The sequence below is a fragment of the Mobula birostris genome, chromosome 14 (assembly GCF_030028105.1).
Source record: "Mobula birostris isolate sMobBir1 chromosome 14, sMobBir1.hap1, whole genome shotgun sequence".
NCBI lineage: Eukaryota > Metazoa > Chordata > Chondrichthyes > Myliobatiformes > Myliobatidae > Mobula > Mobula birostris.
Genome location: NC_092383.1, coordinates 84,304,061 through 84,318,090, shown reverse-complemented (window position 1 = coordinate 84,318,090; position 14,030 = coordinate 84,304,061). Strand labels below are relative to the sequence as shown.

Below are 14,030 nucleotides of genomic sequence, written 5' to 3'. Positions count from 1 at the left end.
TCTTTTAATTGTGTACCCCAAGAAACAGAGCCCATTTCTGCATTCTTGCTGCTGTTGTTAGCGGAACAGGCTTCTGCGGATTGAAAATGGACACGAGTGATTGATGATCAGTAACGAGGGCAAACTCTCTCCCATACAAGTACTGGTTGAACCGCTTTACACCCCAAATCAGACTCAAGGCCTCATTGTCAATCTGTGCGTAACTTTTCTCTGCAGCAGTAAAGGAACAAAATGCAAAGGCAATGGGGTGTTCACTTCCATCAATCATGACATGTAATATGACTAGACCTATAGCATAAGGCGAAGCATCACATGCAGTCTTCACTGGGCGATGTGGATCATAATATGTGAGTACAGTGTATGAGGTCACCATTTCCTTTACCTTTGTGAAAGCCACCTCACACTGCTTTGTGCATTGTCATTTCTTCCCAGTTTGTAGTAATTAGTTCAAGGGGTGGAGCACGGTAGCCAAGTTTGGCAGGAATTTGTTATAGTAGTTGACAAATCCCAAAAAGGACAACAACAACTGTAACATACCTTTTGGTCTTGGGACATCCACCACTGTTTGAATTTTCTCAGCACACTTGTGTATTCCTTGTGTGTCAATGGTATGACCATAGTAAGTGACGCTTGGTTTCAAGGTTCCACTTATGAAACCGATCAACAATGGTTTCAGTTCTAAATGTTCCTACATTACTTTCATGATATCAACAAAGCTCATTTTGGCTGGTTTGGTTGGAGCAGTCAAACTTCTAAGCAAACTGTGTGCTCTTCCACCCAATGCACTCAGCAAAACTGGTACTTGCTTCTCATTGGTTATTTAATTTGCTTCAAAATACAGCTCAATTCACTCAGTGTATAATATCCAGTAATGCACTATGCAATCAAACGCGTCTATCTTTCCAATGTAGCCATCCACTTCTGCTTTTTTTTTAAATATATGATTATTATTAGTCAGTCATCACTGTTTATCAACCCGTGAATTAGTCTGTTTTCTGCCTTTTTTTTTTACTCGACTGTCTCCTCTGCTTGCAAAGAAAGCGTGCTGTGCTTTTTTAAAAACTTGAACATCTCACTGTGCTTTTTCTTTAACTCAAACATCTCACTGAGTTTCAACAGGTAGGTAGTCTTCTTAAGTTCACTTCAAAGATACCTCATCGCCACTGTTACATATGGTAACACCAAAATGAAAAGCGAATTGAAAGAAAAACATGGGGAGACCAGGAGATAATGGATGTCTACTTTCGTCTTTACTTTAGCGACACACACATATATGACATGGTGGCATAATGGCGTATGCCATTCACATACTTTTACATATAATGCATATTTAATTATGTAAACAACAAAGAATACTTAATCTAACAATATATTTACAATATTACTCCAAAATTACAGAAGTATTAAATAAACACTCAAATCAAAACACTGATTTAACAACAGAAGCAATCCAGCACCTCACACTCAGAAGCAGAACAATGCGCGCTCGTGTCTATATCAATGGCATTGAGTCTAAATTCCTTCATGTGAACTTTACCCACCCTACCTAGTACCACTTGCCCCATCTATGGAAGACTTTGCTGTTCCTCATCAGCCACCTTTGAACCTACAGAACGGCAGTGGAAGCAAATCAGAAACATAACAGATTCTGCAGATGCTGGGAATATTGGGCAATACACACAAAATGCTTCAGGCCCCCTGCATATCAAACGAATCTCAGGGTTGTTTATGGTGACATATACGCTGATAATAAATTTGAACTTTGAAGCATCATGGGCAGCATCTATGGAAGGGAATAAACAGTAGATGTTTCAGGCTGAGACCCTTCATCAGTAGTGGAAGCAAGTCACGGGTAAGGGGGGGGGGGGGGATTCACTAAGAAAAAGACCGGGGCTTGAACTCACGACCCTGACTGCTAAAGGTTTGTCCACAGCAAAATACCTTTACTTTCAGTACAACAAAAACGAAGATTAGCAAATAAATTTCTGCCCTTTTATAAAAGGGAAGTCAAATTAAATCGACGAGAAAGGAAAAGTTATTGTTTGGTGAGAGAAAGGTTTCAGGTCACAGAAGAGCGAAATGTCACTCCTCCAGAGGAACGATGCGTTCGGCGGAGAGCTGTCAGGACACCTGGCCCCATTGGAACCTGCCTGGCCAGGTGTACACTGACATCATTGTGGTGATCCCATTACCGGCATCTCCCCCTCACCGCAACACCTTCTAGATGTAGCTTTGAGCAGACATACAAAATCCTCTACAGACTTTCCTGTTTGGTCTTTGAAGATGTCAGACACACACACACACACACCTGCTGCTGTCTCTGAGTTCGGCAACCTTATATCAAAGAGGGAGGAACACCATTGAATAAATGGTAAAATACGACACACCATACCTGTCGGTTTCTGTGGTCTCCGGGGTTGATCCCACTCTAACAACGGCAATCCATTATTGCTTGTAGTATAATCAATTCCAGTTGTTCAGAATCACGCCCGTAGGATTCTGGCCAGCTTCTGTGGAACCGGCAACTCCGGAGAATCTGACATGCGAGCTCTGCGTGTGTGGGGAGTGTGTCCGTGTGTGTGTGTGAGAGAGAGGGAGGTTTCTCTCTGCAGGCTGCTCTGAAATTCGACACCTCAAGGTCTTGCCTACACGCCCAATGCCGAGGCTTCTGCTCGGAGCCCGAGCGGGGGAAGGAGCGGATAGTGTGGCGGGCAGCAATAGTCGCTGCTCGTAATTAAAGGGCTCTTGTGCTCAAGTGTGACGCAGAGACAACTCGGCAGGTGAGCGCCACTGAAAACAGAATGTCATTCAGCCCAGGGGAAAATGCAAGATGGGCAAAGCTTTTTTTAAAAAACAGTCATCCACGCCCCATCACGTTATAACCCCTTTTCTCCACACCCACATACTCATCCCATAGTACTCTCTTCCCACACATCCTCCCACCCATTCTCTCCCATCCCAGCCCACCTACTCACCACTCTTCCCAAGTATCTCCTCTCCGCTTACCCGTTACTTCCCCGTGCACCCTACGCACCATCTTCTCCCCACACACTCTCCCAACCATCCTCTCCCTACACTCTCTCCCCATGCACTCATCCTGCAATTCTCTCCCCACGCTCTCACCTGACACCCCTCTCTTCTGAGCATCCACTGTACCCCACTCCCTCCCCGCCCACCCATCCCCTCTCTATGCACCCAACCCACCCACATCTGCTCGCCACACACCCTCACACCCTGACCTCTTCACACCCCCTCCCACCCGTCCTCTTCCCCACTCACCCTGCCCAGCCCATCTCCACAGATCATCTCACCCCCTCCCAACCCTCTGCCCACGTACCCCATCCCACCTTGGCGTCTCCACACTCACCCGCAAAACCCCGGCCCACCCGCTTTCCCCACGTATCCACCCCAGCTCAGCTTCGCCCTGTGAGACTTCAAACAACATATATTTTGACCGCCTTTCACAAGATTATCAGACATTTGACACCAAGCCACACAGGGAGATATTAGGTCATTGACTCTCTCTACAGATGTTGCCTGACTAGTTTAGTGCTTGCAACAGTTTCTGTTTTATTTTAGTTTCTCAGCATCCAGCATATTATTCTTTTGAAATACTAGAACAAGCGACCCAGTGCCCGGCCTGCAATAGATTGTGAGCAGGATTAACCCCCTTTCAAAACTGCTCAGAACCCCCAGGAAGACTTACCATTTGCACAGTTTCTTGTTGTGAGCGGGGGAGCGGCCGCAGCGTTGCTCTATGAACTTTCTTGTAATTACCAGTCATTCAATTCAGATTTGTGGACCATCAGGCAGGAGGTAGAGAAGGCTTAGGTCTCACCCCACCAGGTTCAGGAACCGTTTTCACTGTACAAACATTAGATTTTCTGAACCATCGTGGATAACTTCACTCAACACAACTCTGAACTGATTGTACAACATACGGACATACTTTCAAGGATTCTCTACAACTTACGTTCTCAGTATTTTTTTTATTCACACAATTTTGTCTTCTTTTGCAGATTTTGATTATGTATAGTTTTTCATAAATTCTATTGTATTTTATTTTGCTATAAGTACCTGCATGTAAATTAATCTCAATGTGGTATATGGTAACAGATATATAATTTGATAATAAATTTTACTTTGACCTAATCAGATATCCCTCTAAATCAAGGGTTGCCAACCTTTTTTATGCCATAGACCCTAACTGGCTGCGTCACTGCCTGGTATGGGAACTGTACTTCCCTCAATTGCAGGACTCTCCAGAGAATGGTGCAGACAGCCCGGCGCATCCGTAGATGTGAACTTTCCACTACTCAGGACATTTACAAAGACAGGTGTGTAAAAGGCCCTGAAGGATCATTGGGGACCCGAGTCACCCCAACCACAAACTGCTCCAGCTGCAACCATCTGGGAAATGGTACCACAGCATTAAAGCCTGGACCAACAGACTCCAGGACAGCTTCTTCCACCAGGCCATCAGACTGCTTAATTCATGCTGATGCAACTGTATTTCTATGTTATATTGTCTATCCTGTTGTACATACTGTACTATTTATTATAAATTACAATAAATCACACATTGCACATATAGACAGTCACATAACGTAAAGATTTTTACTCCTCATGTATATGAAGGATGTAAGTAACAAAGTCAATTCAATTCAATTCAACATTTTCATTTCTAGGATCATTCTCATGAACATTCTCTAAATGTTCTCCAATGCCAGCATATCCTAGATGTGGGGCCCCAAGATGCTGACAGTAAACCAAATGTGGTCTGTCCAATACCGCAGCGTTGCATCTTTGTTTCTATAGAAAGAGGACGGTGGCCACCCACCTTATCAACATTCCTGATGATTGTCTATTGTCCATACCTGGCCCGTAGCTGTTAAAGATCTCATCCATGTGTTCGTCAGCTTCAGTTTCAAACTCACCAACCCTGAGCAGAAATGACCTCTATTGCCTATTTCTGGTTCTGCTCAAAGAACTGGAAATCAATAGGTTTGCTCAGGTCAACTTCACCCAACCGATCAAAAATGCTTCAATAATTCATCTTCATTCCATGCTGGAAAGAGTATGATTGGGGGCAAAAACCAAAGTGTCCTGTGATCATAAAAGGGGCTATCAAATTCAAAGTTCCTCGTTTATATGGTTGTTCTACTTTGGAGCAAAAAGTAGCAGACTACCTTTGCACAGTGAACGGATACAAGATAAATTGACATTTCATTCTGCTGTAATGCAGAAAATGGAGGGATAAACATTGTGTGGATGAAATTACCTCAGCTCTGTTTTGAATATCACTGTGTCTGGCTCACGTATCTTAAATTAACATCTCATTTCAATGGCACGATCAGGTTGATGCAAAGTAATCCTAATATCACCACTGGTTAGGCTGCATCTAGTGCATTGCATTCAATTCTGGTCACCCCATTACAGAAAGGATGCAATGGCTGCACAGAGGAACAATGGAGGGTGCGGAAGAGATTCACTGTGATGCTGGCTGGATTACAGGGCATGTGCTATAAGGAGAATCCGGACAAATTTGGGTTGATTTCCTTTCCAGTCCAGATGAACGGTCTCGGTCTGAAACGTCAACTGTTTATTCATTTCCATAGATGCGGCCTGACCTGCTGAGTTCCTCCAGCATTTTGTGGGTGTTGCTCTATTTACAACATTACTACAGAGAAGGTGTCAAGTCACGGTGAATCACAGACAGATCTGATGAAGAAAGTGTCAAGAGAAGATCAAAGTGAAATGGTACAGTGGGTAGATCCTATTTCTCATGTATTAGAGATTTTAGGGTTATCTACAACAGAACTCCACATAATATTATTCAAGCAAAAACTTAATGTTGTACTGAAAGAGTCCAGAGATTATGCACTATGGAAAAGCTTCTTATCAACAAATATTAAGAAACTTCAGCTTTACACTGGCTGGTACATACTGTGCAAAAGGCTTAATAATAGGCATCCATTAGTCTCATGAGACCATGGATTTGCGCCTTGGAAGGTTTCCAGGGCGCAGGCCTGGGCAAGGTTGCATGGAAGACTGGCAATTGCCCATGCTGCAAGTCTCCCCTCTCCATGCCACCGATGTTGTCCAAGGGAAGGGCACTAGGGCCGATACAGCTTGGCACCAGTGTCGTCGCAGAGCAATGTGTGGTTAAATGCCTTGCTCAAGGACACAACACGCTGCCTCAGCTGAGGCTCGAACTAGCGACCTTCAGATCACTAGATCAACGCCTTAACCACTTGGCCAAGCGCCTATATATATGTGTGTGTGTGTGTGTGTGTGTGTGTGTGTGTGTGTGTGTGTATGTATATATATGTATGTATATATATATATATATATATATATGTGTGTGTGTGTGTGTATATATATATATAGCAAAGGTGCCAAAGATATTTGCACAGTATTGTATTTTTCAACATGGAGCAGAGAGTGATTTTGTAAATCTGGTGGGAACGAAGGATGTTTTGACTAGCAAGGGTGGGGCATCACGGTAGGGATGTGCGGCAGGTGGCAGAGGAGAGCTGGGGTGGGGTGGCACAGGTGGAGCCACACTCAGCCATGAGACACCAGGCAAGATCATTTGTTTCCAAACAATTGGTTTATTGATCATCCCAGTCCCTCCCCTCTCCCTTTTCCTTTCCCCAAACCATGATTCCCCTCTCCCTGCCCCCTTCCCACTCTCAGTCCACAATAGAGACCCCTATCAGGATCAGGTTTATCATCACTTACATGTGGAAGTCTTAGGCACCCAAGCTATATACATGCACCCAAGACTTTTGCTCAGTACTGTATTTATATAATCAAGGACCTTATGGCCCTATCTCTGTCTTGGAACACAAGCTGCCCAAGCAACCCTGTAGCCAAAAGAGAAGGAAGTCACTGGTGTCCCATCTTGACCCTGACACGGGTTAGTCACTGATAAATTAACATGACAAAATCTCCGCCCACTGCATAAACCACATTTTTGACACACTGGGACAATGGGCACCAAGGATTGATGAACAGGTCACATGAACGGAGGTCACAGACCAATTAAGGGGCCTTGTTGCATCTTAACTTCCCAAAGTGCTCATTTCCTTAGGAGTTTGAGGAGATTTGGTATTTCAGCAAATTTCTACAGATGTACTGTCGAGAGCATTCTGACTGGTTGCATCACTGTCTGCTATGGAGGGGCCACAACAAAGGAGCAGAAAAACCTGCAGAGTGTTGCCAACTATGCCAGCTCCAATATGTGCACTAGCCTCCCTGCCACTGAGGACATCTTCAGCTTTGCCAGCTCCAATATGTGCACTAGCCTCCTCGCCATCGAGGACATCTTCAAAAGGCGACGCCTCCGGAAGGCTGCATCCATTGTGAAGGACCCAGGACATACCCTCATCTCGTTACTACCATTAATGAAGAGGTACAGGAGCCTGAAGACGCACACTCAACATTTTAGGGTCAGCTTCTTCCCCTTTGCCGTCAGATCTGTGAACAGTCCATGAATCCATGGACACTATCATGCTATTTTGCTCTTTTTTTGCATTATTATTTTTGTACATTCTTATTGTAATTTGTAGTTATTTTTATGTTTAGCACTGTACTACCACAAAACAACAAATTTCATCGCATATGTCAGTGATAATGAACCTGATTCCGAGCTTCCACATGCCATGCCACCCACGTTGTGCTCTATTTAACCATAGTTCCCCTCCACTGTTTCTCTACTGACAGGAAGATTTAACGGAGGAGCCGAGACAAGCCAAAAATGCCCGAGAGATATTGATAAACACAGATTTTTGACATCTAAGGTACAATCCAACTTACAGCATGTTATGTTTATTTCATTCCTTATACGTGGTTACTCCCTCAGGCACAACCCCATCAGATCTGACATTTAGTTCAACAGGTTCTGGTTATAAGAAGCACTTGCTGAAATGGATTGACGAGGAAAGAGCATCTCCACACACATTGAGATTGGAGAATAAATTTCTTTACAAGTGCAATACAGAATTCAGGGGGATGTCCTTGATCCAGCAGTAGTTAGAAACAGGGAGTGTTGCAGGTGAATGACATGAAGATAAAGATCTTAAAGATTAGCTTTATTTGTCACATATGCATGAAAACATACTGTGCAGTGGGCCATTTTGTGTCCAGCACCAACATAGCACGCCCACATCTCATTATCCCTAACCTGTGTGTCTTTAGAACATGGGAAGAAACTGGAGCATCTGGAGGAAACACGCATGGTCACAGGGAGAACGTGGCAAACTCCAGACACACAGTGGCAGGATTCAAACCCCGTTCTTTCAGCTGGCTGATGTAAAGCACTGCTGAACCACCATGTGACTGCGTCACTATAGGAATGCATTCAGAAACGTAGAGGTCAGGAAGCACTTGAGGGTGAAAATGATACCGCAGCCCTCTGGTGAAAATAATATTGTATCCGTTAAATAGGGGCCGTGGACAATTCTGATTTGAGGGAGACAGACGTGAAAGCACAGAGGAACATCTGGTGAAATTTCTGAAATGCCCGGTTCGCTGCCGCTGTTACAGGGCGATCGAGAATCTTCCGAAGGGAAGGCCCCAAAGTCCCCGGCTTTGCCTGCTGCTGGCGACCGAGATTGAGGTCAAATTGTTCAGATAGAGATAGTGCTCGGTACTCAGTGTCGGAGGGCTGATTGGCGGCTCGAAGTTTTCGGACGACTCAGAGTCGGACTGTAGTCGGGCATGGCAGGGAGAGTTTTCTTCCTTCTCCCGTATGCGTGAGATGTGGGACATTTGAGAGACTTTGAACTTTTTACTGTGCCATGGACTGTTCTTCATCAAGTTATGGTATTGTTGCACTTCTGTAACTATATGTTATAATTATGTGGTTTTGTTAGTTTTTTCAGTCTTGGTCTGTCCTGTGTTTTGTGATATCACACCGGAGGAAATATTGTATCATTTCTTAATGCATGCATTACTAAATGACAATAAAAGAGGACTGCATGTCTTCATAATCTAAAAGTATTGCTGATGGGGTTTGAGAAAAGGGATGAGGGAAAGCTCACACAGTAGGTGAGCCAAATGGTGTATATTCATCAAATGACCAATGTTTATCCACAATTTTGTACAGAACAGAGTAATCAATAGGACCCAGAAAAGTAGCCCTCTCCCACCCATCAGTAGAATTGGATTCTGGTGAAGAAAAAAGGATCAGCCATGATTGAATGGCAGAGCAGACTCAATGGGCCAGATGGCCTAATTCTGCTCCTATGTCTTATGGGCTTATGATCTACAAAACAGTATGAATGAGAATCAACTTAATATTTGCAATGCAGGTACAGGGCAGGTCAATGATTCAGGAACCACAGGGCAACAGAACCACTTCCCATATAATATTGGATCATTGATGAAGGGATACCATCCCCATCTCAAGGGGGAGTTAGATCTGACCTGGAGGTGAGGGAGGTGTTCCTTAATCATTGATTTTCAGAAGGATGAGGGAAGATCTCATTGAAACCCTCCAGATACTGAAAGGCCTGGATAAAGTAGACACGGAGAGGTCGTTTGCATTAGCAGGAGAGTCTAGGATATGAGGGCACAGCCCCAGAATAAGGGAACGTCCCTTTAAAACTGAGATGAGGAAGAGAGGGTGGTGAATCTGTGAATGCAGGGCTATGGAGACAGCTAAGCAGCTTTTGATAAAGCTTCATCTTTAGTGGTTAAGCAGAGTCCCAAAATCATTAGGATTAACTTAAACCAACCTACAAACATCTCCAGAATAGTCTCTGAAACCAACGTTCTAAATGCCAGCGCAGTGGTAGGGCTGTTGTTTCACAGTTATACAAGATCGACTCTGACCTCTGGGATTATCTACAGAAAGTTTAGATTACCCCCATGACTGTGTAGGCTTCTTCCAGAGGCTCCAATTTCCTCCCACATCCCAAAGGTTTGCTGATCTGTAAGCTAACTGGACACTGTAGGTTGCAGCTGAGAGATAGAACTTAGCTGAGATGATACGGAAATGTGAGGAGAACAAAGTATGATTAGTGTAAATTCAATATAAAAAGTGCTTATTTGGATGTTTGGACTGCAAACTGCCCTGTCCAAAATCTCCCTTCTGGGAAGTGCTGTAGGGCTATTAAAACTAAAACTTCCCACAATCTTAAAAGTTTCTTCCCCCAGGCAGTTAATCTGATCAACCAGTTAACCCTCCCTGACTATTACCCTGTCAGTTCACTGCACTGTAAACACTTTAAACCGATTTTTATAATGCTGTTTGCATTGTCAGTACATGCTGGTATTTATGTATTTATGCATATTTTATTCTATATCCCTACTTTAACTAAAACTAATTTTAGTTTTTATAAAATTCTGTATTCTTTATCATTGTTGAATGTTGGTGTTCTTGTTGCATGTCGGTCTTACACATGTAACCTTCTCACTGGGGCTCGTATACAAACTCGGCTCGTTAGCTAACTCTGCTAACAGCCACATCACTCAGCGGTGGGAAGGCCACCTTCCGTAAACAATACACGTCTAGGGTCGGTATGATTTGGGATTCAACCAAACAGGAATGCCATGATGTTCTGACTAAAGAAACCTCGAGTTGAGCGAATGTTGTGCAAATACTGCCCGCACACAATTATCAGTAGGCAAGAAATAACAGATTGTACACCACATAAATTTATAAGTATATTTACTAATTTCAACTTTATCAAACAGTTATTAAATGAAAGGAAAGAAGGAAGAAAAAAGAAGTAAAAGGGCCCATTACAGTTGGACCAGTCTAAATGTGCACATGACCGTTGGAGCTCATCTCTTCCGAAAGCTGGTTATAACCGTTATTCACAGCGCTGAACCCTCAGACTGCATGAAAGCACCGGCTGCAGTGTGAACGCTCCTCGAAGTCCATCTAGAACAAACTGGCTCTCACTCAGAAGTATTGGCCCTTCCTCCTTGGAGCTATCATCTGCACAAAGCACTTCTCGCAACGGGGACTCTCCTTCCTGTGGCATTCTGCGGCATCTTCCCTTCTGTCCCGTTCCGCAGCTCCTGCCAAAATACCTCAAGCCAAACTACTGTCCATCACAAATCTCTCTCCACCCCGCTCTCTCTAGAACCTTCTTCAGATCCCACCATCCTAATTGGCTGACACAACTTTCCTAAGTTGAACAACAGAGCTTCTTATCTTTAGCTGAAACCAAAACATTCTACTAGCATGACACACTGCTTTTGCAGAAAACTGCTAAAATGAAATACCTACAGAATAAAAGTAGGAATCTTAACCAGGCCATTATGCACACTACAGCAAATTCCTAATACATGTAATATATATGGCTGATAAAGTTTATCCTTAATCATTGAGAGCCAATGTGCCTGTTTCTATGCTGTGACTTTATAAAATAAGTGCAACCTTATCTATGAATTACTAACTAAACATTTGCTGGGGAAACTTGATCCCCAACCATTACAGAATGCCTACATATAATCCACAGATTCATCAACGGTGTTGTCTTTCTGTATGTAATGCTTACACACAAAAATCCATTTTAACTTTCATTTTATGAACCATAAATCTGAATATTTGTATCCTGTTCTTCCTCTCTCTCTCTCTCTGCCAACTTAACATTAGGAACACAACTGGTGGATTCCATACAGTTGATGACGAAACAACAGAATTTGTGATGAATAACGTCTGGATTTTCTGTTCTGGGCAAGACAGGGCTCAGGCATTGAAAGGGTTAATTTTTGGTGATTGATTTGTTGAAACACATAAGAGGAAGAAACCCGTTCTTGACTTATTCAGGAAATGGTTCAGCACTAAAAATAGTTCATCAAACCAACATTACTCAGGAGTGGAGGAGGAGGTCAAAAATAAAACAGGAGATTGCAAAAAAGTCCATCATAATTCCTGGTGATTTCACAAGAGACAGAAAAGTTTCAGATAGTACCACTCCCTCTGAATGGAGAAACAAAGAGCTACTTACAACAGAGTTTGGATAACCTCAGGTCAAGATCTGAATCCTGACACGGACAAGATATCCAGTTTGAAACAATCAGCAAAACCCTCCTTTTCTGTTTCTGTGGGCACATCCACTCCACCCTATCTACCTCATGATAAAAACCATTAAATCGTAAGATATAAGAGCAGAATTAGGCCATTCAGCCTATCGAGTCTGCTTCGTTATTCCAATTATGGCTAATATATTATTCTCTTCAACCCCATTCTTCTACCTTATCTCTGTAACCTTTGACAGTCTTACTAAAGATGATGCTTTACTTCATACCAAGTCTCTGGCAGCAAGGGGGTCTTAGTCAAAAGCTTTGGAGGTTAGTCAATCCATCAAGCCTATCCTACTCAGTTCCGTAGCCCCATTCGCGGTCTTCCTCGTCTGCTGAAACTCTTACCTATGGGCTAATTGTGATGGAGTTAACGGTGATTCCACAGGGAACAACTGGCATTGGGCAGCTCAGAGGTTACAGATAAGACAATAAGACACAGGACCACAATTAGGCTACTTGGCCCATCAGGTCTGTTCCACCAATCCATCATGGCTGATTTATTATCCTTCTCAACCCCATTCTCTTGCCTTTTCCCCGTAACCTTTGACAGTAAACCTTTATCCTTAGAGGATGTCCCACACCTAAGTGGATGCTACATGCTGGAGCTACACCCAAATCTTACCCTGTGTCTAAGATCAGCAAGCTGTTCCAGAGAGCTGGCCTCACCATCAAGGCCTACAGTACTGCTTACTGCCTGACCACGAGGGACGCAGAAGCCTCTTTGCCATCAGCCCTGCTCAGTGCAGACTGGCACCAACTTCAGCAAGCTCAATCTGGTACTAGATGTCACATTCAGATTTGGAAGCTGCCACTGTCCCTGCAGCCTCAGCCTTTAGGGGAGTGTTTTAATTTCAAAAATGATTTTGTTCATGATTTTAAAAGATACATACAAAGGAAGAAACAGGGTTTCAGATTTCTGTTGTCCTGTGCTTCTCAAGTTCCCACTAAGTGGCTTCTCAGGAGTCCCTTGGTTCTTGACTACCCACATTTTGTTTCCGGTGACCATGTCACGGCAGCCAAAAATTAAGATCAGCTCTGGGCCCTTAGCATTGTCAAGGATCCCTCTCATCCATCCCACAATCTTTTTGACATCCTATCATCAGGCAGGAGGTACTGTAGCATTAGGACAGGACTGCTAGAATGGGAAACAACTTCTTCCTCAAGGACGCTTACTAAAGGATCCCATTCTGGCTGGCTGCCAGTTACCAGTGGAGTTCCACAGGAGTCGGTGTTGGGACTGCTGCTTTTTATGATGTATGTCAATGATTTGGACTATGGGATTAATGGATTTGTGGCTAAATTTGCTGATGATACAAAGATAATTGGAGGAGTGGGTAGGTGGACGAATTGGATCAGTCCATGATTGAATGGCAGAGCAGACTCGATGGGCTGAATGGCCTACTTCTGCTCCTATATCTTATAGTCTTATGGACATGAGACTAATAAACTCCCTGCCACCACCCAGGTCTCATCACTGATGAAGTGCCAGTAGTGTTATACCGTTTACTTTGTGACTTGCACCCTATGCTAAATGTTTTCTGGAATATATTTTATTATTTGTTAATATTATTCTATGTGTCATGCACATTGGTCCGGAGGAACATTGTTTTCTTTGGCTGCATACATGTATATGGATGAATAACAATAAACTTGAACTCAATATCCAGGGAGAAATCAACAGGACAGTGTTCCTAGTCTTTGTGGATCAAAGTACAATAACAATAGTTGAGAGACATTTGTGCTGGTGCATCGATAGGAAAGGTTTAGAGAGATATGGGACTAATGCAAGCAAATGGACTAGCTTAGATGAGTATTGTGGCTAGAATGAACAAGTTGGGCTGAAGAGCCTTTTTCTACATTATATGACTCCATGTCTCCAAGGACAGTGTGAGCAAAAGACAACAGAGCTGCTCCATAGGGCATAAATATCTTTACCACAGGTACCAAGGGATGTGTACAGTCATAGTACAAGTACTGAGAGTCAA

At 43.4% G+C, this 14,030-nt stretch overlaps 1 protein-coding gene across 7 annotated transcripts in view; it reads right to left on the bottom strand.

Moving 5' to 3' along the window:
• plekha6 (pleckstrin homology domain containing, family A member 6) overlaps positions 1-14,030 on the bottom strand; it is a 348,944-nt gene that overhangs the window by 184,531 nt on the left and 150,383 nt on the right. The window contains exon 1 of one of the 7 annotated variants that reach the window (XM_072278784.1): positions 2,393-2,730. The exons of the other annotated variants lie outside the window; for them this stretch is intronic. The gene's annotated coding sequence lies outside the window, so the exon portion shown is untranslated. Of the gene's footprint in view, positions 1-2,392; positions 2,731-14,030 lie in introns of those variants that run through there. 7 annotated transcript variants of the gene reach the window in all.